Consider the following 16455-nt stretch of genomic DNA (forward strand, 5'->3'; position numbering starts at 1 on the left):
AATGATTCATGATGGGTTGTTCAGATGGCAAATGTTCACTGCTACAAGGTTTAAGGTTGAACATTTTAAGAATACAACCTTTAACAGTATAAGATGTTTTTTTAAGGTAAATTATTTTGCTTAAAACTACATTTCGGACACATCAGGGGCAGCTGTCGTGTCAGTTTAATATGACAGTCAGAGTGTTGGCTGTGATTGACTACGTCATGGTTTACAATTTACAGAAAAAATAAGGTTCAAAATTGACCCACAGAACCAGAAATACCAAGCTTTTTTTCTTCTGCGCATTCAGTAATGGCTAGTGTAGCTTTGAGCTGTTAGCCTCAAGTAAAGATGAGAAATGGTCTACAGACGGCGGGTGAATTCACTTCTTTCTAACTCCACAACTCCCACCACTGCTGACTCAAGTGACATCACAGTTTATCAGATTCTCACTGTAGCCACAAATGGCTTTCTCCATTTTGTTTTCCACGATGCAACGCTACAGAATTTCCCTTTAAGTCATTGTCAGCATCTCTGTCCATTATGAAGCACTGCTCGGATGTTCAGCAAACTGCAGGCACAACTGGTGTAGACAGACCAATGAAACTCTATCGCATCTAATCTAAACAGAATCAAACAATGGGCAGCGTAAGAATCGAGTTTATTTGCACAGGACTTATTTGGCAGACAGTGACACAGTCTGACAGGATGTCTCTATTCTCCAGCAGACTGTTCGGAGGCAGCTGTGTGAGCACTTTTTTTTTTTTTTATCTACCAGACAAATGTTTGTCTGCTGAATCAAAAGTGAGGAGGGAAATCTCTGCCACAATAGCTTTCAAATCTGTGCCTGTGTGTTTCTATCTGCGGTGTGTGTATTGCTGCATGTGCGGCGTAATTAGCCAGTACTGGAGTCGAGCTATTAAACCCCTGATGGGTATGTGTTTACAATGCTATCATTGGCCTCTCTCTGGCCAACACTAAATGAGCCAGTGTTGAGCCTCAGCTGTATAATCATGAATATTCATCTCTGTCTGTGAGAACCTCTGTGTGTGTGATGCACTGGCAGGCATGAAGGAAGCTATTAGTATCTACTCCATCACAATCCGTCACTTTGTCTGGATAATAAGTCAAGCTGACAACAATTCTACTGATGGTCAAACCCGAACAGAACAGGCTTTGTTTTGGAGGCAAAAGAAGAGCCGAGCTGAGTTTCCAGTCCTGCAGCTTTTCACTTCAAAGAGCGACGTGGCAGGTCAAGGTTATCTTAGCGAGTCCCGTACAATTGCTTGTTTACACACATACACACGCACACACACTTCATGCTCCTGTTTTCTCTTGTTCTTGATGAAAGCTGAGAATTGAAGAAAAAAGAAATAATAATAAATAAAAAAAAACACACAAAAAACGGAAAAGCTTGAATTCCCTTTGTGCCACCTGGGCAAAAATGTCCATAATACCTCTGACACACATTCAGACACAGACGGCCATTTTCAATGCAAAGTAATGTGTTTTTCATGCAAATGCGCACATCTCAACCTGCTTGTTAATTATATTTCCTAAGTGAGAACAAGACAACCCCTTCAAGCCCTTGCTAAACTGTGATAACCTGAGTGTAAAAGAGTTACTCCCATAGTGCCATTCCCCTGAGACTTCATTGCACCACATTCCCGTTTATGGAAAAGGACTTAAATACAGTGCTCATTGGTGTTTCATGGTAATTTGTGGTGGCAAGTGGAGCAGGCGATGCCGCTCTGTGAGTAAAGCAGAGGGGGCAAGAGGAGGATTAGATAATCAAACAGTGTGCCACTTTAAATAATCTCTGGCTCCTCTGGGGGAGGTGAGACTTAAAGCCGGAGCCCTTCTGATTTAATTGTCTGATTTCCCCGTCATTACAGTTGAGGGCCTCAGTAATTCAGGCTTATTAAATATTCAGGAGCCACACTGAGGAGGGGAGGGAAGGACAGAGCGGTGGGAGAAAGATGAAGGTAGAGAGGAGTGGGAGAAAGAGAGTGGGAGGAGGTCGTGGCAAGATGAGGCATATGTGCACCGCTTTACACAGACGAAGACGCAGAGAGACTTTGATCACCACTGTGAAGAAAAAAAAACTCTTAATGTATGAAGAAAGTCTGTGCTGGGAACAGTCTTGCAAGTAACAACTGGATGTTCTCACATCACAGGAGTCATGGTGCTACTGAACTCTCTCAAATGATGGGCTTGTTTTAATTTTACATACGGTAAACCAGTAAAATCTATGCAGAGATGCTAGGTTTGTTTGTTTCCTGTAAAGAAAAAAAAAAGTAGGCTACCAGTGTAGCCATATGTTTATTACTTCATTATCAAAATTAACCACAGTATCCCAGGTGAATAAATGTGTTTGTGAATATCTGACATCACTCTATCAGTTAAAACCTGGTCAAGACACACAGACAGGTGAGCTACCTGTCAGGTGTAGCTCAGATAACATTGTCAAATGTCTGGCTACAGCCTGCCTGTCTGAGAAAATAATTACAAGTGGAAGTTTTGCTTTAAATACATGTTAATGTGTCATGCTGTAACATTCTACTAGCTTCAGAAAACTCTTGTATTGTGTAGTCATATCAATAGACTGAATGAGACGACAGAGTCACAGAAAGTTACAGAAGGGTTCAAATGATTCACGGCAGTCGGTTGGTTGGAGTGAAACCCTCATATGTAAATTTTAAATATGCATTCAGTTCTCAGATATACGTTTACAAAGTAAATCTACATGATACAAGTCCTGTTTTGGGACCTGTTTTGTTGAATCAAACTCTTGCATTTGCATAGACAAATACACTTGCACAACTTTAGTCAACTGAGACAAAATGTAAAACCACAAAAATTTCCAAATAAGCAGCTGAATTTCACAAACCTCAGTGAATGATTAAAACTATGTTGTATGTCTCCAGTCTTTTCATTTTTGACCAGTTGTCACTTATTTTATATTCATAAGTCTGCAGGACACAATACAACCTTTTTTCACTAGCATTACAAAAGCAAAATGCACAGAGCAACAGTTGTGTAGAATCAAATCCATGACATCATGCAGACAAATGCACTTACACAACTTTGATCAACTGCGAAAAAATGGAAACACGCATAAATAAATGACCAATTCAGCAGTAATAGAAAAGTGCCTTATTAAAAGATTTATTCTATGCTCTTGAATGTTATCTTTTCCTCTGAACTTTTGTTACTACATCTCAGAGGATAGAGTTCATCTCTCTCGCTTCCAGAGAGGAGTGGAGCTCTCCATGGTGCTGAAGCACACACTAAACTGGCCAAAATACACAACTGGTTTGACTACAGTTACACCTTAAAAAGAAATTCATCAATGAGTGTAAAGGGGATATAAAGACTGTTAGACATCAGTTATAAACATTTTCATTCATAAATCTGTATCAAACTGACAGCCCACATCTATTAATGGATGAGCAGTTATTTTTCTTACTAATGGCCCACGCTAAATTCAAAAAGAAATCCTGACAAGTTCAGACCACTCTGACATGCTGTGAGTATGACGGCCTATAAATGAAAAGACTGAAACCACATTATAGTGATTATGTAGACGAAAGTGAAGAGACAGAGTGCTGCTCTCTAATGAGTCACCCTGTGTGATCATGGCCTGGAGCTGCAGCCTCCATCCACAACATTACACAAACTACATCTTGACATGACATTTACTTCGGTGTTCAGTTTCACCAGATTTTTTGTAAAATGATCATCAGAGTCTGTCAATAGAGCAAGATAATTCCAATAATCTACAACACAAATTAGCTGTTTTAAGGCTTTTCTTGAATGAAGAAACGTTATCCTGATCCTAATATCCCAGTGCGTCCAATTGTGATATCGTCACATCTATCAAAACCCTTTTAAAGTGATGTAAAACATACTGACGACAAGTGAAATCATCCAAGAAAATCTATCCACAAAAAGAGGTCTTTAAACTTCGTTGTCTGACTTTACCTTATGGGGGTGTGCATAGATTGCATTTCTTATAAGTACACAGTGTTTCATATCCTCATGTGAACCCCAACATACTACTGCTTCGTATAACTCCCACTTGCAGGTCTAAAACATCTGTGTGTGTATGCAGGCCAGGCATATTCTGTAATTAAAAACATCATATTTATAATATAAGTGATCATATATTGTACATGTGACATAATTATTATTATTATTATTTCACAGTATAATACTGTAGCGAACACACTTTACTACCACTGCGACAAATATGCAAAGTGAGAAAGCACGACAGAGAGAAGACAGACTAAACTCCATCTCACCTCATAACAGCTGATTATCAACCCTATGATATTGTTTATCCAAACTGCTGCCTGCTTTACCTGCTTCAACATGTTTCTGATTAGTGAAGCTAAAACAGACAATACTCATGATGATCTGCTGGATATAATTTTGTATACCCATTAGAGTGATTATGGCTGCAGATATAAACACAATGTGAGCCTTCTCTAATGTGTTCTCCATTAGAACAAAGAAAAGACTGAGGAAAATTCCTGCAGATAGATACTCCTCTCTCAGCAGGACTGGCTTTTGACCAACTTCCTTGTAAAGGTTTGTGAATGTGCCGTAGCAATAATTAGATTACAAGGTCGTTTCACTCAGACCTACACTCATTTTATAGTCCTGCTGGATATTTATGGCCAAACAACACAGATTCAGACAACCCGCCCCCCCGCATACTCAATCGTGTATTGAGTAAGGATATGTTACTGTATATTTAGGACAATAGTTATAATGTACAAAACCATATTGAATAACACAAACATGAACCACCTTCAAGGATAACAACGGCAACCAAAAGAGCAAAACTGAACCTAAACCAGCTGACTAACACAGGCGATATGACGCGTCTTTAACAACATAATAAAAAATGTCCCTCCTTCCCTTTATATCATCACTTTTCAATTTCATCTCCCTCCCCTCCTCATCGCCTTCTTTGTCACTGTCCCCTCTGTCTCCTTGCTTTTCATCTCTCGCCTTTTCCTTGGTGCCCCCACCCCCTCTTCCCTCTCTCTCTTTCTCCCCACAGAGCATTAGCTTGCAGTGGTCAGGCCGCTTGACAGCTGCTCCACCTGAAGAATATCAATCAATGTTGCTGTGGAGACAGAATCAGGCTCCCCTCCTTTATTTTCCACCCTTCTTTTTCTTCCATTGGTCTTGCATGTGGCTACTCATGGACTTAACATGATCCGGCATTTGTTTGATTTGCTGAAGTGTAAATGGATCATTAAGCTCACACAAGGTGTGAATATTTGTCTATTATTTATGTTCTACAGGAGAACATTTTGTCACCCTGTTCCGCTAATTTACTTGAGGTGTGACTAATTGAGTTGAGGATGCAAACCCCACCATGTCTCAGACTATCACTCCAGATGAACCAGGCAGACAGGCGTGGGATGAAAGTGTCTATCACTGATAACACATGACAGAAGAGTGAACACTGTACAAATCATGCTGCTCAATATAGGACCACACTCAAAGCGCTACTAATCACCATTGAGGACTCCTGCTCATTCATGCAGACAAAAACTAAGCTAGCATGTACTCTTGTTGTGTATTAATATTATATTTATGACATTTTCAAGGCTTAGAGGCCAAACTGGCTAGAAAAAAAGAATCCCACTATTTTGAAAAATAATCGCGATTATATCACCTAGCAGCAATTCCTCCCGGGCAGCCAAACTGTCAGGAGACCAATCACAGTCTTCCCCCTAATTGCTCCAATCTACCATCCCATACGGTATACACTCCCACTTTGAGCACGTCCCCAAACATGGCCCCAACCCTGCTGCTATACATAATACTAAGCATTGAAATGACTCCCCACAGACCCATCGTCAGTGGCACTAGTGCCAGGCCCGCCAGCGGAGGGTTAAGTAAATATTGGGCGAAGCAGCTGCTCTCAGAGTACCATCGTCTGCCTGTGCTCATGCCTGGTCCCAGCCTGGTATAAATCACACACAGCAATTAGTGCCATGCTGTCCCCCTGCCCTCGTTAAACAACCCCGCCCGCTGAGGAAGCCCATAAACACCAGATACCAGCCTGCATAGGTGGAGGAAGGAGGGACGGATGGATGGACACTCAAGAGAAGAGTCACTGTTTCAAAGAATTCATTGACTCGGTGTACCACTGCACACAGTGCTAATGTCAGAATCCTAAGATGGCCACATGGCAAAAGTAACATTCTGATGCTAAGAAGTTTAAAGGGACAGTTCACCCCCAAATCTATTCTTTGCGACTGTCTGATGTATTACGGTTGCAAAGAAGTGGTGTTAGCAGAAATCCTAATCTTAAGAAACACTTCAACTGTTGCTTTTGCGCTACAGTAGGGTGTGGGAAATCTAAGTGTTGGAGTTACATGTACGACTTGGTTGGATGTATCTGCAGATATCCATTAAAGATGATGAACCACAGAATGGGAGCAATGCAAACATGAAGCTAAAATCCTTTCATATTAGGAAGATTCTGTAGCAATGGTTGGGTGTCTTGGCAAATAAGTCCTATTCTTTACTTAGATAAGATGAAGACGTAACTGAGGCCCAACTAGCTGACCTGAAAAGATCACTGCTTGATTATGAAGGACAACGGAACCATCCACATGTCTGAATAGTTGGTGTCTATATTGGTGCTTCTGTACGTAGTCAGAGTCATGCGCTTCCTATCCATAAAGAAAAACTGGAACCAAAGCAAGATGATAAAGGATACCTAAATCCAGCAGCAGGTGATTCTTCCTTGTATTTTTAAATGTTTTCACCTCTCATAGAGGTGTGCAGCCTTCATCGAAGAGGAGAGTAGTGTCTGGCAAAAGATCAACTGTGCAATTAAAGCAGTGATGTGTGGGCAGAGTGGCTGCACTTTGTTTAGTTAAAAAAAATAAAATAAAAAAAAAGCCTTTCAAATCAGCATACGCAGAGAGAAACTGGACCAGTCTTCTGAGACCACAGGAACATGAGATGACATAACCTAAGTAAAGGTAACTGGGACGTAACTACGTTCCACACATAATGTAAGTTAAATCATTAACATGTATTAAATTACTTTTGTTACATAATTTTAACACAAGTTATTCATGAGATTGTGTCACAACAAGTTAAAAAAACTATTACACTCCCAAATGGACATGAAAAGAGACAGCTCTGGATGCCGAGGACACGTAGCAGCTCTGTTTATTCTACTGTCAGGAGTCTGCTTGAAGGAAGCATTCTTAAATTGCTTATATGAATCAAAGAGCAAGAGCCAATGGTGATCTAATTTATGATGCATGCTCTGGCAAGTGATAATCAATGATCACTGAGCTGATTTTTATCATTCATCAACTGTGATGCCCGTGATCTAAAATAGCCAATTAAACCTTCAATGTAATTTCGCCGACAACAGCTTATGAAAGGACAAAAACAGCGTCTGGTGAGAGGAGAAATAGCCATCAGCGCCTCAATTACCATATTGCTCTAAATTACCACAATCACCGGGGGAACATTTAACATGCCACCACCCAGTGGAAAAAAAAAGAAAAAAAAGTCCAACAAATAATGTCAGAACAAATGTAGCTGATTTACATTCTGCTCTCTTTGTGATTGTGCTACCAGTTGCTGTTGTGTCCAGGGTAATTAGGAGGTAATGAGAGTGTAATTGGGCACTGGGCACATTTACAGACAGAGACGCTTTCAGACAGACAGACAGACAGACAGAAATTTACAGACAGACAGACAGACAGAGAGTGCTCAGGTGCTAAATGACATGTCTAAGGGACAATGCTTTATGGGCAGACTCTCAGCACCACCTGACTGCCCCTCGCAGCCGACAAGGCAGAGGAGAGGGGGATGAAGGAGGTGGGAGGACTGACATGGAGGAGGGGGATGGGGAGATATGGCTGGAGCAGGTGGAGAACGCTTGTTAGCCGGGGTGCTGGTACTGTAAATGCTACAAAAACAAAAAAAAAAAAGGTTGTCATTCTAGGAACGCTTGATTTGTACACGTGTGTCCTCCCCGTCTTTATGTCTTTATTCCCTCTTGTTTGTTTTTTTTTTCCTGCTTCTTTTTCTCCTGCCTTGCCTTGTCTGCCATGCAGTGCGTGCATAGATAAGAATTGTAAAAAGGAAGACAATTGTGCAACGGCAATCTTTCTGAAATATGCCTCCCCCCAATTTCCCTTCTCTCTGTCTCTGTCAGACTGAGACAGATTCTCCTGTTTAGGTGCATTGTGAGAGGGAGAGAGAGAGAGAAAGAGAGAGAGAGAGAGAGAGAGAGAGCAAGAGAGAGGTGAGCTGGTTACTGTGGCAACCAGGAGAGTGACTCTTAGGCAATGGCATATTCACAGGGAGGGAGAGAGCGAGGGATAGAGCAGTGGAGGGAGAGGAGGTAGAGAGAGAGAGAGTGCTGGTGAAGGGATGTAGTAGAGGGGGGTTTGGTGGTGGTGGTGGTGGCGGGGGGTGGAGGAGGTAGAGTGCAGGAGGCAGATCAGAGGGAGGTGTCAGTGGGTTACTGCGCACAGAGAGATTCACCCTCTTTTTCTACCCTGGCAGAAGAAAGGGAGGCAGAAACAAAAGGAGCTGTCTTTTGAATGGTCGCTGTGCTGGATTGGACTGTCAGCGCTTCCTCCTAACAACCTCACTTAGCTGGCTGCTCCCACTCCCAGACACTTCCTTACTCTGTGTCTCTCTGTGTTTCTCTTTCAAAGTACCACATGCTGTTGCAGGCGGTTCTCAGATTGAAATATATCACTGGTTGGGATCAACCTGGAGGAGTAAAAACATTAAAACTAATAAAATATGCTTTGAACTGATGTACACTTGACTTGATAGCAATGAATCGGTTCATTGTTTTCATTTAACAAAACGTTAGAAAACTGAACATGCCTTTCCCATTTTCCCAGAAGCCAAGCAAGTGTCAACATTTGTTGTTTTGTCAATCAGTATCTACAAATGCAAAGATATTCAGTTTATTGTAGAAAAAGCAGCAGATTCTCTCATGTTTTGTATATTTGTTTGATAAAGACATAAGTGAGTGTATAAAACTTTTGAAAGAAGAAATAACACATTCTGTCTACAGATGAAAAGTGGAACTTAAAGCAAAGAAACTCACCATTACTCAATTCAGTACATTTAAGGTTTCTTCTGACTTAGATGTTTTGGTATTATTAGCATACCAGACAATAACTGACACTTCGGAGTCAATTCAATGGCTTTCCTGTGCTAATGTTAAACATTTCAGATGCTATTATCCCATAAATGTCATTTGTAGCCACAATGGCAGCTTTCCAACAAACATAGCATAGTCTCAGTTTAAAGCCAGAATAAGTATTGAAACATAATGTAACCATAGCATTAGTGGGGACAAATCATTATGTCACTGTCTCACTATTGTTACTTACATAGATATATCCACCTCAGTTTGCTCAGGGGTAACACTGGCCACAATAGGCTATTTGTCATACCTACCAAGTACAGCTGCAGCAGTCAAACATCTCAGTATACTGGACTGAGATACTGAATGATGTGTTTATGGCTCAAGAATTCATGTTTATTGCTTGTCATAAGAAAAAAAAAATGTTGTTTCCACCTTCAAAAGTGACATAATCACTTCAAATGATACATTTATTGTTAAAAAAAGGTTTTAATTTCATACGGATGTAGTAATCAACTGCCTTATCTATGGAGCTCTAATTTCAATAATCTACCTGTATCTTGCTGCATCGGCATGCAGAACAGACTTTTCCCACATTTCTCACTGTAAAGCTGGAATTTTTGTTTAAATGAGGCCAATTACCCTTTTAACTCTTTCCAGAGGCGTTATGACTTTCCCGGCCTGTTGTGAAGACAAGAGGACGATGATAGTAAGTAGCCTCTGACCTTATGACAGGAGCCCACAGAGAAACAGACTGCCAGAGACAAACAGAGCCATGGGGTGGGTGTAATGAATATGCTGCCCCCTATGGTGGGGATGACCTTATAAACAACAACAAACTGTCACTATTGCCAGGCCTGCTGGGAGCTGCCCTCTGTGCAAGGGCAAATGGCCTGGAATTCAGTGGACAGGACAGCAAGAGCTCGCAGAGGAGACTGTTATTAGATGTTATAGCACAGGACAAGCTCTTTCGCTGCCGGAGTTTATTTACACTCGTTTAAACAATCAGTCAATCACGGTGAGAAATTAAACATTAAAATTCATCCCCCATAGCTGATGAGACCTCATGAGCGCTATCAAAGGTTGCACACATTGTTCATTTCCCCTTTCACAACACAATATATCACAAACTGAGAATGTAGCATCCTGAGTTATTTGTTGTATTTACGCAGCTAGATCAAAAGTCCCATCTATGATGCTGCGGTAAACGCGCTCCTACCGCGTTGTGTTGTGCTAAGTGACTGCTTTTATTATACAAGACAAGCTACGCCTACAATCGCTGTGATCTCAGCCAGGCATCCTGAATCAAACAGCAGAGGAGAGACATCCTCGTGTTTCAAGGGGGACTTTCATGTCACCATGAAGGAGACAGGGACGAGAGGCGGCGGAGGGTTAGAAGTCAGAGCGCGGCATATGGCATCTTGAATTTTGGGCAATGAGAACTGACAGGTTAACCGAACATTTGGCGGGGGGTAGTGAGTGGTAGGGGTGCAGGGGGGAGAAAAAGCGTGGAGGAGAAGGTGGAGAAGAGGTGGAGGAGGTGTGTGTGGGTTCTGGCACACGTGTGTGTGTTTTGGGTGGGAGGAGTGGGTGTGTAAGGTTGCTAAACACTCCCATCTGTTCGTATCCCGAGGCGCTGCTTGGGCAGTTAGCTACTGTCTTATGCAGATGAGGTGTTGCTGTGCCGGCTCCTTTCACTTACAGCGTATAAATAATGATATAAATATATAAATATATTTGAATAATAGGAATGGCAGGATGAGGAAACAAGGAGCAGCAGGGTCAAGCTGTTTCCTAGGGAGCGTTTGCTTTTTACCATCCAAAGATCACAGCTCTCTCAGGATGTGTGAGTGCTGTAACTATGTCCTCATTAGGGTTAGCCTTCCTCTGGGCCCCGACACCGTCCCAGGAGAGAGATCTGCTTAACAGGGGTCCTCTATGCACACTGACATGCATTATATGAGCTATAAAGATACGGTGGAATGCTAAGAAATACAGATAATGTCATTATGTACTTCTGTACTGTGATTTTTTTTCAGGTGATATCAATGTTCAAAGTATGAGCAAAATGGGCAAATTTACAAGATGCTCACTATACGGTAAAGAATCCTTGCTCGTTTTGTGGTACACTGTAAACCAAGTATATTACAATTAGAGCTGCAACGATTAGCTGATTAATTGATTAGTTTATCAGAGGACAAAATTCTGGTTACAGCTTCATATAAGTAAGGATTTGAGCTTTTCTTTGTCATTCATGAAATAAAGAGGATCCAGGATGTTGTTTTTCCCTGTGATGTTTAACAGACGATTAAATTTAGAAGACAAAACACTCAATATTGAGCACAGTTTTCTCTATAAGGTAAAACCTTGTCCAAAGAAACAGCACCTACATACATGTTGCAACATGATGCAACAGTTAACCAGTATCATGGGGATGACTGTTTTAATCAAGCACCATTTGACTAGGGAGACAGGAAAATTCAGGTCAAATTTCAATGTGTGGATTAATAAAACAATAAAAAATAATAACTGACTAGTATTACCGGTGATGACAGACTAACAATCAATTAATTAATGGAGATAATAACCAGCAAGTTAATCAATAAGGAAAATAATTGTTTGTTGAGGCCATAATTACAATAAACCTGCAACTATATAATTATTAGATAGTTGCAGGTTATTGTTTATCTAACAAAACCATTCACATTCTAAACACTGGGTACCTGGAAGGTCTTAGTCAAGGAAAAAAGTATTGTGTTCCAGAAGTGAAGCATTTGGTTTCTGGTTTCTTTCAAATGAACAGTATTTAGATTGCCAGTGTGCCAAGCAGCAGCTAACATGTTTAAAAGACTAACTCTACCCTCAGGCACAGAACAGGGACAGAATGTCAAATTTAAAAAAAAGCTGTTGATAACCAGTTTACTTTAGAAAGCCTCACTTTATAAGACAAGTAAAAGTGAGCAAATGTAATTCGTATGAACATACAGTCCGGCAGCTTGCATTTGTTTGTTTATTCTATTGGAATCTCCATTAGCATCTGCTATAGCAGTTGCTAATCTTCCCTGGGTCCACACTGTCCTCTTTTTTTCTCATCATAGTCCAGTGAACACTGTTTCAAACCCACACCGTGGAGTTTTCATATTGAAAGAGGGGTTTTAAGGGGTAATTGAGTGTGATTCTTGCATCGCCCACGTCCCTGTTCTTAGATACAGTGATGTCACGTGTGCGCTCCCACTAAATGATCGCATATTCAAATGAGGATAAGGAGCTTTTGATGGAATGAGGGGGATAGGAAGAGAGAGAAAAATGGTTGAAGAAGTGGAGGAAGGAGAGCAAAGCCTGGACTGATTTGAATCTGGTAAACTGTCAGAGAGAGGGATTACCCCACCAAATCCCTGGCGAAAATAGAGGCCCAAGTTATTTACTAGCCTTACAACCAGCTGCAAACCATCTGTACTTAATTGTAAGACACAAACTTTATGAAGATCAACGGGGGATTTGGCCACAAAGCCTCTTACGCCGCTGAATTGGTGTCCCTGCTTCGAGGGAGAGTATGGGAGGCAGCTCGAGACATGTCACATGTGCTTTGGAGGACATGGACTCCAGTGCTCTCTCTAGTCTCTATCAGGGCCACATCCTGCTAAATACATAGAAAAAAGTTTTTTTTATTAAAGTAAATTAGGGTCAATGTAAGGGCATGGAATGAGCATACGATTTACAAAGCATACAGGCATACAGCTATGCTTCCATAGACAAGAATCTATAAAAAAAAACAAACATGCATACGTAAACTTACACACAGATACACACAGGATTTGCTATGACCAGCATCAAAACATTTAATTGGCTTGAGCTTGACAGCCTTTCAGCAGGACGCCCATCATTAGATCCCAATTAAGCATGTAAGTGGCCCAGTGACCTACACTTAACAGGGAAATCAGCACGGAGAAGACAATACCGCCACTGACCATAAGACACAGGCCGAGTACAAAACCTGCGTGTGGCATTGTTTAATGTAGGTCGCTGTGCATTATGTTGTTCTTGGCAGCCATCTGAAGACAGGAGATAAGAGGTCCTGTCCAAGCCACTGAATGGCAGGTAGCCAGCTTAATCCTATTTAACAAGATCTGGGCTGAATCTGGGGTTGGGCGTGTTGGTGGGGTCACACGAGGAGGCCGGCGGGGTCAGGCTGTGGCTTTGTGGGAGGTGTGGTCCCGTATATTGTGCATCAACAATGCACACCTCACTTGTCCGCCTGTGCTTATCCCTAATCGCTGAGATAAATGCCTGTTCAGTGCCTGTAAACAATGTAATCAAACTTAAGTACATTATATGCCAAATGTGTTCCATTGCTTTTGTGTCATCACTGAACTGCGCGAACAAAATAAAGGAGTGAAGTCTTTCCTCCACAAGTGCGTCACTTCTAAGAAACTTACAGATGGGTCACCCAAGAACAAATATTGTGGGATCTAAGCTGCTGGCCGCTTTAACTCATTTATTTTCCACCACTGCGCTAATTCCTCCCATCTCCATATGTTAAGGGTGGGAGAGGGAGGAGGGAGTGCTTGTGCAAGTGTGTGTATGGGCGTGGGGGGGGGGGGTGTTGTTAGGGATTAGGCTATCCTGTCTGGACATACGCCTTGTGTAATTATGCTGGAAGAGCTGGTCATTGTGCGTCTCTGTCCAGTTTGAGTCTGTGGGCCCCAGGATCCCCCATCATAAACTCAATGAGCCCCCGCTCCCCCCCCCCAAAAAAAAGAAGAAACACTCTGCCTCCCACCCACTTCCACAAATCAAATCTGACTACAGCTGCTGCTGTGAGCTACAGCCTGTTTACACAGGATGAATTATGTTGTAGTTGATAAAGAGCTGCCTAAAAGCCAAGATACATTAAAATACAAAGGAGACCAAGAAGATGAATAAAGAAATAAAGTAAAGGATATAAAATTGTAAAGATATAACTTCAAAGACAAATACACTCTCATGAAACTGTAGTTTTGTGTGTATTTTTGTGAACATTTAGAAAAGATATGTTGAGATTTGCTGAAGCTGCCAGAGGAAACGTTATCGAGACTAGTCATAGTATCTTTGCAACTCTCTCCAGCGTTTACCTGCAAAGCAACCTGCATCACACAAGCCAGAAACCATCCAGCCAATGGCCTGTAAATCACACATACACTCAGAAATACCCAGTAAAGAAATCTGAATTCATGAATTGTTGACCTGAAAACACAACCATTCATGGGAGCTCCACGAAGGACCAGTCTTGTCCTCCACTTGGTCACATCATACAGTGACTGGTAATACACCTTCACCCCCCTTACCCCCCACCGTCAACCCTCTCCCACCTCTCTTCATTAGCAGGTATAATCCCTGGTGGCCCATCTGCCAGACGTCAAAGCCACAAAACCGAGCAAACAAGGCTAAAAGAAACTGGCCCATTATGGGGCCTCTTTAAATGGGCCGGCCGATCACTTACATAGACGGTGTGTTTGCACAGGTCCCACACAGACACACTACAGCACTGCTATTTTCACACAGATAAGGAAATATTTGTGCTCGATTGTACCTGCTGAGCAGTGCACCTGCCTCTGGAGAGGACAGGTGGGTGTGTGGAAGGGAGGGCTTATTGTCATGGGCCCTCTCCCCTCCACCTGAATATACAGGCTTGATGCTGTAACATCTTGACAGTATACAAAGAGTGGTATTTTTTTGTAGTTGGATCAAAACTGTTCAAATGTATCTAATGTTTTCAGTAAAACTAGACAACTTATCAACACAAGCCTTCAGCATCACTTTGTCTTTTTACTGTCCTGTATCCAAAGGACCACAACCACAGTAATAATGCATCTTTTCACTAAATGCTCTCTTTCCAAGCTGAATAAATGCCTTGCTTGGGAATGAAAAAGGAATTGTGCTTCTTTATGATCAGCTGTTCTTTTCACCGTAAACTGAGAACCAGCACTGTTGTAGCAACACACACTGGCTGACACAAAATGGCTGCCTTGGACTGAAAGAAGCAGTAAGCCAGAGCAGCAGCGGCAGCAGCAGCAGTGGTGGCAGCAGCAGCAGCAGACAGAGCAACCCTTTTACCGGTCTCCCTCTTTCCTCACTCTTATTGGGAGCAGATTAACAAATCATCAGTAAACCACAACTTGATTGCTCCCCCCCACCCTCCAAGAGTCCCACAGTATCACCGTCACACCAAGACATTTGGGGGCTGCAGTGTGACACCCCCCCCCCCCCTCCCCAGGCAGCCCAACCAGGATTATATAGTGGAAATGTAATCCTGGTTTGGGGCTAAAGGGATCAAGGCACTAGAAGACACAATGTAATCAGGAGGAACGTCTACACCCCAAGAATCAGACCACAAGATAAATCCAAGCAGAGGTTTATCCACAATGTCAATTAGAACATATGTCGGACACATTAATTGATGCATGACACGCTTACTGAATGTTGGTCAGTCACACATGCTGGGGACAACACACGTTACATTTATGCCCTTAATAGATTTGTTGTAGTCCCATCCAATTCTTTATTTCTTTACCAAGAAAAGGATGTATGCCAAAATCTATTATTTTTTCTTTTACTGTTGCATGAATATATAATATGGATATGTTAAAAGCAAATTAATCTCTCCATGTATTTTATACTGAGACATTTTACAATAAATGTGTGCTCACAAGTGTAAGAGGGTGCCAAAATTAGTCAACAAAAGCTGATGAACAGAGGATAACGTGTGTATTTTTCTGTGTGTGTACTTCCCTTTGTGGTTGCACAAGGTCACATGACCTGGTCTCCATTTTGGAGTGCTGTGCATGAGTGCAGGTACAACAGCTTGTCAGACTCACCTGGGACACACAAAGATAAACACGCGCACCCACACACACACACACACACACAACTTAAAACCTGCATCTCTCTGACACAGAGTGCACTGAGGTGACAGCTTAAAAAAATCACGCTAGAGTGAAAAAAAAGAAGAAGAAACTGGCTAACATACAGTCAGCTTAATAGCTGCTGAGAGAGAGGAGCTTATCTTCCCACCACAGCTAATATGAGCTTCTCAATTAGATGAAAGGCTCTCTCGCTTTCTCTAATTTTTTGTTCAATTTCTCCAGGCAATTTATTTAGGGTGGGGAGAAAAAAAAAAAAAAAGAAGAGGAGCAGAACCCGAGCAAACCGCATTGGCTAAACGCACGACGAGTCATAGGGAGCTCCAGCCAATCAGGCGGAGCTGACAGCGTCAACTCAGGCCCTCAGCAACAACATGACTATTTACTGTATGCAAGAGAAAAATCTAT

At 41.9% G+C, this 16455-nt stretch overlaps 1 protein-coding gene across 10 annotated transcripts in view; it reads right to left on the reverse strand.

Annotated features, from left to right (window-relative positions):
- Nucleotides 1–16455, reverse strand: part of dscama (Down syndrome cell adhesion molecule a) — a 110143-nt gene that overhangs the window by 41103 nt on the left and 52585 nt on the right. The gene's annotated exons all lie outside the window — the stretch shown is intronic.

Source organism: Acanthopagrus latus, chromosome 13 (assembly GCF_904848185.1).
Source record: "Acanthopagrus latus isolate v.2019 chromosome 13, fAcaLat1.1, whole genome shotgun sequence".
NCBI classification, from domain to species: Eukaryota; Metazoa; Chordata; class Actinopteri; order Spariformes; family Sparidae; genus Acanthopagrus; species Acanthopagrus latus.